A 13,243-nucleotide genomic window follows, 5' to 3' on the forward strand; every position below is an offset into this window, starting at 1 on the left:
CTCCGTTCTTGTCTGTCTGTCCCTGTCTATCCCTCTCTCTGACTCACTATCTGTCTCTGTAAAAAATAAATAATAAAAAATTAAAAAAAAAAAAGAAAGAAAATGAAGATAACCCTGGCCGGCTTGCACAGTGGTAGAACATCGGCCAAGCGTGTGAAGTCTTGGGTTCGATTCCTGGTCAGGGTACACAAAAGAAGCACCCATATGCTTCTCCACCCTTCCCCCTCTCCTTTCTCTCTCTCTCTTCCCCTTCCACATCCAAGGCTCCATTGGAGCAAAGTTTGCCCGGGCAATGAGGATAGCTCCATGGCTTCCGTCTCAGAATGGCTCCTGATGCAGCGAAGCAATGCCCCAGATGGGTTGAGCATCAACCCCTGCTGGGCATGCTGGGTGGATCCCGGTCCGGCACATGCAGGAGTTCCTCTCTGCCTCCCCACTTCTAACTTCAGAAAAATACAAAAAAGAAAATGAAGATAAAACACAGACCAGAAGAAATTATTTGCAAAACATTTGTCTGATATACTTGTATCCAAGTACAGGGTGGGGCAAAAGTAGGTATATACTTGTTCGCATAGAAAATAATAATACAAGAGTAAATTGTTTCACATACTCATAACTGTAAACCTACTTTTGCCCCACCCTGTACGTAAAGAATTCAGCTTAATAAGACAGCTGAGTTTTTTTATATGGAAAAATATTTGAACACTTTCCCAAAACGTATTAGAAGAGGTGCTCAGCATCATTATTAGGGAAATACAAATTAAAACTACAATACAAATTCAAACTAGAAGTTAACTAGAATGGTTAAAATTAAAAAACTGATGATACCAAATACTGGCAAGAATGCAGTAAGAATGCCAAACAGTTCATTTTAGAAAAGTGTAGGCAGGTTTTTAGCAGAATTCAAGGCACACAATTCATATGACCCTGCAATTCCACTCCTAGATATCTTCCAAGACCAGTGGAAATATTCGTTCACATAGAGTTTTGTACGCAATGTCTACAGATACTTTATTCAGAGTAGACAAACACTGAAAAAAACAACTGTCTGGTAACCGGAAAATGGATAAGTTGTATATCCACACAACAGAATACTACTTAGCAATTAAAAGGAAGAATTATAATATGTGAAACATGCATGAAAGAAGGCAGAAACAGACATCTACACACTGTTGGATTCCCTATACATGACTTTCTGGAGAACACCACACACTACCAACAAGAAACAGACCGATGGTATCCAGGAAGTGGGGGTGAGTGTCAGGGACTATCTACACCGGACGACAAGGTAACTTTCTAGGGCGATCAGCATGCTGTACATCCTCATTGCGGTGAAGTTACACCTGATTTGACTAAAATCTTTAAACTGCACACTAAAAAGAATACAGTTATTGTATGTATACCTCAATAAATGTAATTTAAAAGTGGGTTCATACCCTATTAAAAAATTAACAGACTTTCATTTATAAACTGTTAAAAGACGTTAATGTTCACTGTAAAAACATAGGATTAATAGTGTTCCCCATATACAGGCACACCTTGGAGATAATGTGAGTCAGCTCTAGACCACCAATAGTGAGTACACAATAGGCGAGTCAATCATTTTGCTGGGAGAGCGTCTTGCCTTCAGTTTATTTAAAAAAAAAAATGCAACACCTGTGATGCACCATAACGTGAAAGGCACCGAAAAAAATGTGCTGACATTACTTTTACCCCAAATTTATTTTCTGAAATCTGAGAATTAACAAATTAATCACAATTGCTCTTCATCAAGGACCACACCCACTAATCCAAACTTGATGTTGGCTTTTACTTTCAATTTCTGGTAGAAGGAAACGAATAATTTACTTTCCTTTTTGGTCATTTCTAGGAATATCATATCACTATACAACAGGACAGCTTTAATGTTGGCTAACTGCTTAGTCAACTATACTGACAGTAAATATTAGAGAAGAAAAGGAAAAGCACTAATTAATGACTGTATTATTAACCAGCCTAAGATACTTTTCTTCTTTTAAGGAAAGAAGTACTTAAACATCAGGTCATTTATTTCTTTTAAGGGAGGACAAATAAGGTGTAGAAAGTATTTTGGAAATCTGTGGAGGGGAGGGTTGTTTGTCTTCTAGAATGGTCACACCGGTGCTATTACATATTGAATTACATCTTCCCTTTCCTCTTTTATTGCAGGTGTTGTGTTACTATGATCTCATGTGCGTGGGATAATATTTTATTTCAGGATAGTAAAGAGGACTTTAAAAAGTACTTGACATAAAAGTCATATGAATCAGACTGGATTCTATACCAATGATCTAAGAGTTGTGCTGTCCACTAAACTAAAATTAAATAAAATTTAAAATTCAGTTCTTCGTCTGCACTAGACACATTTCAAATGCTCAGTATTGGCTAGTGATCGCCACGATGAACAGTGTAGACACGGAACACATCCGTTACCTCACTGGACAGCCCTGCTCCTACTACTTACAACACGAGGGAGTCAACTGTAACAGAAGGACAGACAATTCATATTCTATCCCTGTCACTTGCTGAGGATGTTGTATAGATTATTCAATTTCAGACTGAGTTTCTTAAAACCATTAACAGGAAAGACCACTTATTTCACATGCTAATAGGGAAAAGCACTTTATAAATTAGAACAGTATATAAATATTAGCTATGAAGCCTGACCAGGCGGTGGCACAGTGGATAGAGCGTTGGACTGGGATGCAGAAGGACCCAGGTTCGAGACCCCGAGGTCGCCAGCTTGAGCGCGGGCTCATTTGGTTTGAGCAAAGCTCACCAGCTTGGACCCAAGGTCGCTGGCTCGAGAAAGGGGTTACTAGGTCTGCTGTAGACCCTCCCCCCATCAAGGCACATACGAGAAAGCAATCAATGAACTAAGGTGTCACAATGAAAAACTGATGCTTTTTTTTTTTTTTTTCCCCGAAGATGGAAACAGGGAGGCAGTCAGACAGACTCCCACATGCGCCTGACTGGGATCCACCCGGCATGCCCACCAGGGGGCGATACTCTGCCCATCTGGGGCGTGGTTCTACTGCAACCAGAGCCATTCTAGCACCTGAGGCAGAGGCATAGAGCCATCCTCAGCGCCCAGGCCAACTTTGCTCCAATGGAGCCTTGGCTGCAGGAGGGAAAGAGAGAGACAGAGAGGAAGGAGAGGGGGGAGGGGTGGAGAAGCAGATGGGCGCTTCTCCTGTGTGCCTTGGCCGGGAATCGAACCCGGGACTCCTGCAAGCCAGGCCAACACTCTACCACTGAGCCAACCGGCCAGGGCTTGATTGATGCTTCTTATCTCTCTCCGTTCCTGTCTGTCTATCCTTCTCTCTGTCTCTGTGTAAAAAAAAAAAAAAAAAGCTTAAATATTAGCTATGAAGTGATCCAAAAGGAAAATATTCCTGAATGAAATCAAACTCATGTGAAGCATGTATTAGAAACAAGTCATAACTGAGTCACCGTGAAAAAAATTTAGTTGCTAAAAATAAAATATTTTCTAAGTTCCTGAAACAGAACAGTACAGTATTTTACTTTCCTCCTATCACCACCTTAAAAACTCTGTGAACATAACAGTAGGGAGTCTAGACTGCACATTCAGAATGTATTTCCCCATGTACAACATAAGACACTCTTATGTATAAGACACACCTTAATTCTGGGGCCTGAAATTTGAAAAAAAAAAATGTATTACATAAAGTTTCTGAACTCAAGTTTTATGCATCTACAATGAGCACTAAAATAAGTGGGAAATGCAAGTAAAAATAATCTACAGTCACTGTATAAGACGCACCCAGTTTTTAGACGCCAAATTTTGGGGGGAAATGTGCATCTTATACGTAGGGAAATATGGTATGTGTCCAGAAATTATCACTTACTGGTTGTGTGACCTTGGCAAACAACTTAAAACCTTCTCCTTTCATTTTCTTATCTGTAACATGAGGACAACAACAGGACCTTCCCACACAAAGTATGTATGAGAGACTTAGTTAATATACTTAAAAAACGTACAACACTGCCTGGGACATGGTAAACATTGATAAATATTGGTTATTAGGATCTACTTAACCCTGACCAGGTGGCTCAGCAGATAAAGTGTCTTTCTAGTGCACCAGAGGTCATGGGTTCTACCCTGGTCAGGACACATTTGAGCAGTAGTCAATGAGGACACAGCTAAATGGAGCAAATAGGTGAAACAATGAGTTGATGCTTCCTTCCCTCTCCAATACAAATTCAATGGGAAAAAAAAAATTTTTTTAATCTACTCATTATTCAGATACCTAAAAAATTAAGAACTCCTACCACTCAACAACAAAAACAATCTGATTTTAAAAATGGGCAAAGGATTTGAATGAAATATTTCTCCAAAGAAGGTATACAAATGGCCAATAAGCACACAAAAAGACATCACTAATCACTAATCATGAGGGAAATGCAATCAAAACCACAATGAGATACCACTTTAAGCCCATTAGAACAGCTATTATCAAAAACACAAAACAGTAACAAGTGTTGGAAAAGATGTGGAGAAACTGGAACCCTTGTGGACTGCTGACAGAAATTAAAAACTGATGCAGCCACTATGAAAAACAATATGGCAGCTTCTCAATGGATTAAATAGAATTACCATGTGATCCAGCAATTCCAGTTCTGAGTGTACAATCAAAATTAAAAGCAGGGACTCACACAGATACTGGTGCACCCATGTTCACAGCAGCACTGTTCAAAACAGCCTGGGCCCTGGCCGGTTGGCTCAGCGGTGGAGCGCTGGCCTGGCGTGTGGGAGTCCCAGGTTCGATTCCCGGCCGGGGCACACAGGAGAGGCACCTATCTGCTTCTCCACCCCTCCCCCTCTCCTTCCTCTCTGTCTCTCTCTTCCCCTCCCGCAGCCCAGGCTCCATTGGAGCAGAGATGGCCCAGGCACTGGGGATGGCTCTGTGGCCTCTGCCTCAGGCGCTGAAATGGCTCTGGATGCAACAGAGCGATGCCCCAGGGGGGGGGGGGGCAGAACATCGCCCCCTGGTGGGCATGCCCGGTGGATCCCGGTTGGGCGCATGCGGGAGTCTGTCTGCCTCCCCGTTTCCAGCTTCGGAAAAATGAAAAAAACAAACAAACAAACAAAATAAAAAAAAACAGCCTGAACGTGAAAGCAACTCCACTGTCCATCAGCAGAGGAAGAAATAAAATGTAGTATGTACATACATACAATGGATTACTGTCTAAAAAGGAAGAAAATACTGATTCTGACATCTGCTACAACATGCATAAACCTCAAGGGCATTATGAGTGAAATTAGACTGTCACAAGAGGCCAAAGAGTACACAATTCCACTTCCATGAGGTACCTAGAGTAGTCAAATTCATAGATCTACAAAGTTGAATGTGATTACTAGGGGCTAAAGGGAGAAAAATGGGGAGTTAACGCTAACTGGGTAGAGTTTCAGTTTGGAAAGATGAAAAGGGCAGGCGATGGATGGTGGTGATGGTTGCACAACAATGTGAATATACTAAATGCCACTGGCCCTGGCTGGTTGGCTCAGTGGTAGAGCGTCAACCTGGTGTGCAGGAGTCCCGGGTTTGATTCCGGGCCAGGGCACACAGGAGAAGCGCTCATCTGCTTCTCCACCCCTCCCCCTCTCCTTCCTCTCTGTCTTTCTCTTCCCCTCCCGCAGTCAAGGCTCCATTGGAGCAAAGTTGGCCCGGGCGCTGAGGATGGCTCTGTGGCCTCTGCCTCAGGCGCTAGAATGGCTCTGATTGCAGCAGAGTCTCGCCCCAAGATGGGCAGAGCATCGCCCCCTGGTGGGTGTGCTGGGTGGATCCCGGTCGGGCGCATGTGGGAGTCTGTCTGACTGTCTCCCGTTTCTGGCTTCGGAAAAATACAAAAAAATATATATATACTAAATGCCACCGAACTGTCCACTCAAAAGTGGCTAAGCGCAGTCTCCCTCTCAAGAGCATGCCCGCACCTTTCCCTTCCCCATTCCTCCTTTTCTTCCCCCACAGGCATGCATCTACAAAACTCTAAGAGTCTCCATGAGACGTGTAGCCAGGGGAGCAGGGGGCAGCGGCAGCTTGTCCCACACTCACTCCATGACCTGACTCAAAGGCCCCCTTGTCTCTGACTTCCCAGTGACCCAGAGCAGCCCCCTGGGCTCTTCTGTTGTTCCTTCTATCCTGGGCCCTTCCTTGTCTCACTGTCCCCAGCTTTAACTTAAGAACAAAAGTGGGAGAAAAAAGGTCAATTTGATGTTTATTTCCCCTCTTACATTGATTGGAAGATTAGTGTGAAGGGGAGAGGGTCCTTCCCTCCACACCTCATATCGGCTAGAAAGGTAAAAAGATTTAAACCTTCCAAATTCATTTAAATTTAAAACATACTTTCTTCTCAACTGAAAATAGTCAACTTCCTATTTGTGGGGCTAATTATGTTGACAACTACTGGTTGTGAAACCTTCTATTGTGGTTTTTAATATGTCCACAAATTCTTTTGAGAGAAGGTGGAGTCTAATCCCACTCCCCTTGATTACAGCCAAGATTTAATAACTTGCTTCTCGTGAAAAAAATGTGACTTCTGAGAACAGGTAGGTCAGAAGAGGCGCTGCACTACGCTCCTCTTTTCTCACATCGCTTGCTCTGGGATACACAGGTAGGTGCACAGTGAGACCCACAAAGGGTAATGAACTCCATCCCCCAGACCAGATACTAGCTAGCATCTCCCTACCTGCCCAGGGAACACCAGCTAAAAGGGGGTAGACTGTATGAAAGACCTGGAGGGAAGGAGAACCATTCAGCTAATCTGCTCCCAAATCTCTTACCCACATAAACAATGTGAAACAAACATCTATTATTTTTTAAAACTCACTCAATTAAAAGGATAGATTTATATTCACTGAAAAACAAACTAATCTTTCATTAGTATGCATGTGTAAAGGTAATTATTCCAGAAAATTTTCCATTTTATTTGCAAGTTCTGAGTTTCAAAGGAAACAATCTATTCAACTAAGGATATTAAATTCTTGTTCTTGCTAAAAATAAAAAAGTATAAGAATATTTAAGTATGGTTTTAAAAAATAATTTCAAAACAGAATTAAAGGGCAGAAAATGAAAGACCAGAAACACTGCACTCACCAAGCTGTAAACAGAAAGATGACTCAAGAATAAGAAACTGAGTGGGGTATCTTGCATAAAAAGATGCAGAAACTAGCAATTACTTGAAGGGATCAAAAGCAAAAGCCCGTAAGTGCTGGGTGGGGCAGCTGACTTTAAAAAGGAGAAAAGCAAGCAGGTAAAACTGGGGGAAGGAAAAACCAAAAAACAAACAAACAAAAAAATCACCCAACCACTAAAGGTTTATCAGTAATTCAGTAATTCTAAAAAGTTTGTCTCTAGTGAGGGTCCTGCTGAAATTTATGGACCTGATCCCCAGAAAAATACATAAGCATCCCTAAAATGACCTAATCCAGAGAATTCTAAAACCATTCTGTTTCCCACACCTATCCATGCAGCCAAAGAAACTCCTGTTAGGAACTCTGGCATACAAAACACTGGAGGGAAAGGGTGACAGGGAGGGAACACACCTCCTTCCAAACTCCTCTTAGTAAGTATGCCAAATGCACAACCCCAAGGGCTGCCATAGACTCGTTACAGGGTGAAGAGACTGAAACTAAAAGCAAAAAGGTAAGTTAACAGGTGACTTCCTTAGTCAAGGACCAAGCTAGAAAAAGAAATGAGACCGGAAATGAGGAGGCAGGGCATGAGTGATACTGCAGGTGTCGATTGCCATTAACAGAAACGAGGAAGGAAAAAATAATTTCAGAGACTACGATAAACACTGATTTGACATGTAAAATGAAGTAGGATCTTAAAATATTAGAATTAAAGCTTACATCTATGTTGTACTCCATAATTAACAAAAATTATTTCCATCAGTTTCATGAAGAACTAAGGCCAAAAGAGATTAGATGAATATACAAGGTCGCATGGGCCTTTTACTAGATACTCCAAATCCTAAACCCAAAATGCTTCTAACTCCCAGACATTCCCCATTTTCTACATCACTGCCCTTACCTGGATCTAAATGTCACCTAAACATTCTCATCAAAAATTAAAACAGCCTGACCTGTGGTGGCACAGTGGATAAAGTGTCGACCTGGAACACTGAGGTCGCTGTTTCAAAACTCTGCACTTGTCTGGTCAAGGCACATATGGGAGTTCATGCTTCCTGCTCCTCCCTCCTTTCTCTTCCCCTCACTCACTCTCACTCTCTCCTCTCTAAAATGAATTAAAAAAAAAAAAAAAAAAAAAAACATTAAAAATTAAAACAGCCGGACCAAGCTGCAGTGGACATAGCGTTGGACTGGGATGCGGAAGATCCAGGTTCGAGACCCCAAGGTCGCCAGCTTGAGCACGGGCTCATCTGGTCTGAGCAAAAAAAGCTCACCAGCTTGAACCCAAGGTCGCTGGCTCAAGCAAGGGGTTACTCAGTCTGCTGAAGGCCCGCGGTCAAGGCACAAACGAGAAAGCAAGCAATGAACAACTAAGGTGTTGCAACGCACGAAAAACTAACGATTGATGCTTCTCATCTCTCTGTTCCTGTCTGTCTGTCCCTGTCTATCCCTCTGACTCTTTCTCTATAAATAAATAAAATAAAATAAAACAAAACAAAACAGAAAAAGAGGCTGAATCAAAGACAATTAGATCACCTGGCCTGGGTTTGGGTTCGACACTGACCTAATTCTACTTTCAGACTAGAATCCTGTCCTTTTTCTTTTCCATAACTCCCAATTTTTCTTCTTCCCGCTTACTCCTGTTCTTTCCCTATTATTGCCCTTTACTCTTTACTTTCCTACTATTTCTCCCTTCCTCAATTCTAAAGTGTCCGCAGCTTTAAGCACAAGAATTTATGTAGTACTCTCAATTCTAAAGTATAGAAAAAGTTGGAGGAAAAAAAATAAGCAAACCTGTACTTAGCTCTGTACCTGTGCAAAGAGGTGACAGGTGAAAGAGATCAATAAAATCTGACAGCACATTTTAAATGTTTTGTTAACTAAAGTTATCACTCATACAGCTATTCAAAATTAACCAGAGAAGCTATTGTTTAGCTTGTCTCCAAAAAGTAATTAAAATTAACCAAAGACAAAAAAATTAAAAAAAAAAAAACAATTTAAGATAAACCAAAGAGAAGCAGTATATGAAAAGAAAAAACAAAAGCATCCATTCACCAAGCAGTGTAAATATGGATAATGATTAAGAGCATGGGGCTTGGAGACTTGGTCAAGATGCCAACCTATCCTCGTTCCTAACTTTCTCCCAGTCTCAGTCTCTCTTCATCTTCATTTTCTCATCTATGCCCTATAACAGTACTTCCCTCTTAGAATATGGTTAAGAATTAAGATATACCATGTAAAGTACACACATGATACAATCATCTATAAATGTCAGTCATTGTGATTGTTATTTTTAGACCCATAGCAAAAGGAAAAAAGGAAAATATGAGGGAAAGAGACACTAATAGAGGATAAGCAGCAGTCCAGTTACTGATACAATTACTACTGACACTTTATTTTTCAATGCCAAAATAATAAAATATTTATCAAAATGTTCAAGTAAATCTGTCCTTGAACAATCGCTGTAATTCAAGTTCATAATTATTCTATTCAAGAATTAAAGTAAAAAATCCTAGTCTCTGGAGTCATCTAGAGCCTGATACTACTACTTGGGGTAACATCAATGGGAGCAATTTCAAGGAAATTAATCACAAATGGTAAATGTGGTTCCTGTCTATGAACAAAGGTCATTCATTTCCAATTACTTTTAATCACAACTGAGACACATATTCTTTGACAATTAACATGAAAAGCCATTAAATTCAAGAATACATGAAACATAGACTCCCTAAAGGGGCAGGGAGAAAAATTTTCTCCCCACATTTTTATATCAATCAAGGTGGAACCACAATTAGAAATACAACACAGTTCTGACAGAGAAAGAAATAACCTAGTCTATTTTAACAGAGAGAATTACTGAACTCTCATCTCAATTTTAGATCAGAAAACAAATGTTACACTTCTGCTCACAGTAAGCTAGCAAGATTCAACAGTGCAGCAGAAAAAGTTGTTTCAAAACAAATAAGCAGCTGACAAGTTATAGGCTATCTTGGCAAAGTGTTCAAAAATTAGTCTTTTATCTCAGAAAGATAATTAAATGAAATAAACTCTAATTTTGGCTACATTAATGTGTCACTAATTAATAAACTGCTTTAAAAATTTTAGTGAATTATTTTAAAAAACACTAGAGTGCCTGACTCACTGAAAAAAATGTAGTAAATAATGGTAACTAAGAACACAATTCAATCTTGTGAAATAATTAAAAGATAATTCACTTGCCAAAAGCATTTCTATTACAGCAATTAATATTCACTAACTTTTTTTTAAAAGTTTTACCAACTTAAACCAACACAACCTTGCCTAGGAGAAAAAAAAAAGTTGATGAAAGTTCTTAATACATCTTGCTCAGTTCCTCAGTTTTTGTTCCTAGTAATGACTTGACCTTTTGGAACTAAAATCTTAAGGAATAATTCAAAATAAAACCACGTCAACAAATTGATTCAAAACCTTAATTTCAATGATGGATTAAAATGTTATTCTTTCAAACAATCTACTTCACGAAATACCACATTAAAACTCAAGCCCTTTATTATTAATTCCTTGGATTTTTTTTTTTCCTACCAATCTATGAATCCATAAAGCCTAAAGAGAATAACGACTATACTTAGTCTGGACTTTTTTACTTAGGTGCACAAAAACTTAAAATTTAGACTGTTTAACATGAAATATTCTTAAAGCTTAACTTTTTCTATATTTAAACTAACTTCATAGCTATTTTCAGACTGTCCACGAGAAAAACTGAAAGGCTTCCTAGAACAGGGATAATAAACCTGACCCTCATTACATTTTACAAACGATCCTTTGACTTGCTCACTACATATACTTACAAATTCCAACAGGACCGCACAGGAAGATGTTGGGTTTTTCTCTGTTATCTTTGTGTTTTCCAGTTTGTTTTTTTATTTTGTATCCTCTGAAATAAAATCCAAGTTCTCTGAAGATACTTAACCTATGACTATTTGACATAGAGTTACCACTTCAAGTCAGCTACCCATACTTCTGCTTTAAAGTTTTCATATGGCTATCTCCAGAATTTGCCAAGTTCCTCGGATTCAAGATGAGTCTTTACTATTCCATGAACTCGTCCCTGGTGTCCTTATTCCGCTCGGAGATGAAATATCCGATTTATAAGCCAAAACGCAAAAACAAAAAGAAAATTTCACATCTGAGGAGCATGCCTCAACATCAGCACTTCGAGAAACACAGCTATCTCAACACTACCATGCTGCTGGGGAACGGCAGCATCTTAAATGTCCACGTAAATAAAAGATAAAAGGAAAAAAACCCTGGACTCTTCCAATGTCTTCATTTAGGAAACCTGTCCCATTGTGACATGAAAAAAAGAGCTGAGGTCAGAAAAAAAATCCCCCAAAATCTTAATGAGGGTGAAGATAGAGCGCCACGGGACTACAGCCCTTATTGGAATAGTAATTGGAAGCTTCCGAAACTACTGCGCGCACCAATCAGACGTCTCGTCCGGGCCGGTGAGGCCGCGACCGCGGCGGGGGGCTGCGGGGGCGGCACCGGCCGCTCCAGCCCAGACCGGGTTATATAATCCGCGGGAGCCCGAACACAGAAGCGCGCCCCGCTGCTCGTCCGGGCGGCTGGCGGAGCTGGCCAGTCCAGGTGGCTTCACTGCAGAGACGCTTCTCGCCACTTGTTCACGAACTTCTGGGGCGAGAATTACCCAAAAAACATTGTAATTCCAAAATGGCCACTTGAAAGATCCGGGGCCTTTTGCACGAAACCTAGATGATCTTATTCGTATTTGAGTAACTCGATCACCTGTAAAAGTTATTTTTTTAAAAAAAGGAAAAAAAACTTGAATTACAGAGAGTTAAGAGGTGGAACCAGACGTTACCCAGCAGCGGGCGGACCTGTGGAGAAAGGCTGCGTCTGCGGGGCTCGGCCCGGAGTGCCCCGTCCGAGTGCCCGGGACTCCGGGTGGGGGCGGGGGGCTCAGTCTCCGGGAAAGGGGCGCGGGTGACGTCAGCGCCGCTCTCGGCAGGCCCGCACGCGCCCCCCGCCCAGGTGGACAGGTGCGCGCCCGCTTTCGGCCCCGCCGCCGGGGTCCGAGGGCCGCCGCGACGCCGCTGCCGGCCGGGTGTGAGGGCCGCCGAGGCGGACGCAGCGGATGACACCTTCCTAGCCCCCGCGAGGCAGCGCGCCGCGCCGGCTCCCGGAACGCAGCGCGCAGCTTCTCCGCCGCGTCCCCCGCGCAAACCCAGGGCCCGGAGCGGGCAGCGGCCGAGCCCCGGCAGAGGCCCCGGAGCCTGAGGGGGCGGCAGCGCGCAGAGGGTCGGCCCGGCCTCGCCGCAATCCGCGCCCCGCCGCCCCACCCCACCCCGCGCCGGGCCGGATCCGCGCCACCCCCGGAGGCCCCGCGCCGGCCGCTCCTGGCTCCCGCACCCCGTCCGCGGGGACACCGAACGCCGCCAACGCCGCCCCGATCCCCGGGCCCGACGCGCCCCGACTCCGGCGCCGCGCCAGACACCGCGTTACCTTCCGCCACCCCACAGGTGCCCCCGGCCTGGGGTGCCTGCGCTTGGTCCCGGGACGAGGCGCTCGGTACTTTGAATAATCCCCTTTTGCCGCTTTTCCCTCCCCCACAACCAGTCTCCGTCCCAAAATGGCGCCGACCCGATCCGCAATGTTCTGGGCCAAGTCTCGCGAGATGGGCGACGGTGGCGAGGCGGGGAAGGAACTGAAGGTTCAGAAGGGAGGGGAAGGCGGGGCGCCGACGACGACGAGGAGGAGGGAGCCCGACTGTGGACGGAGCGCCGCGAACGAACCTACTGGGCGGGGCATCAGGAGGAGCGCCTCAGCCGCAGAACCTTCTGGCCCGAGCCGCCGCTCACGCCTCAGCCCAAGACGCTCCGCCCTCTACGTAGGAGGCGAGGGGCGTGGCGTGGTGGGGGCCACGCCGGAGGCGGGGCTTTGCGGAGGCCCCGGAGGCGGGTGGGGGCGCGGCGCGGCGAGGTGACGTCGGCAGCAGCTGGAGTCGGGGATTACCCCCTGCCGCTGACGTGCATTTCCTCGACAATCGGGAATGTTCGGGAAGAAGGGGAT

At 43.6% G+C, this 13,243-nt stretch overlaps 1 protein-coding gene across 5 annotated transcripts in view; it reads right to left on the minus strand.

Moving 5' to 3' along the window:
• Positions 1-12,868, minus strand: part of GPBP1 (GC-rich promoter binding protein 1) — a 91,122-nt gene extending 78,254 nt beyond the window's left edge. For 4 of the 5 annotated variants that reach the window (XM_066377539.1, XM_066377518.1, XM_066377499.1 and 1 more), the window contains exons 1-2: positions 12,677-12,868; positions 11,002-11,959 (exon numbers count right to left, since the gene is read on the minus strand). The gene's annotated coding sequence lies outside the window, so the exon portion shown is untranslated. The remainder of the gene's footprint in view (positions 1-11,001; positions 11,960-12,676) is intronic. The other variant, XM_066377528.1, reaches the window with a different exon arrangement.
• Positions 12,869-13,243: the final 375 nt, after the last annotated feature.

This window comes from Saccopteryx leptura, chromosome 1 (genome assembly GCF_036850995.1).
Source record: "Saccopteryx leptura isolate mSacLep1 chromosome 1, mSacLep1_pri_phased_curated, whole genome shotgun sequence".
Lineage (NCBI taxonomy): Eukaryota > Metazoa > Chordata > Mammalia > Chiroptera > Emballonuridae > Saccopteryx > Saccopteryx leptura.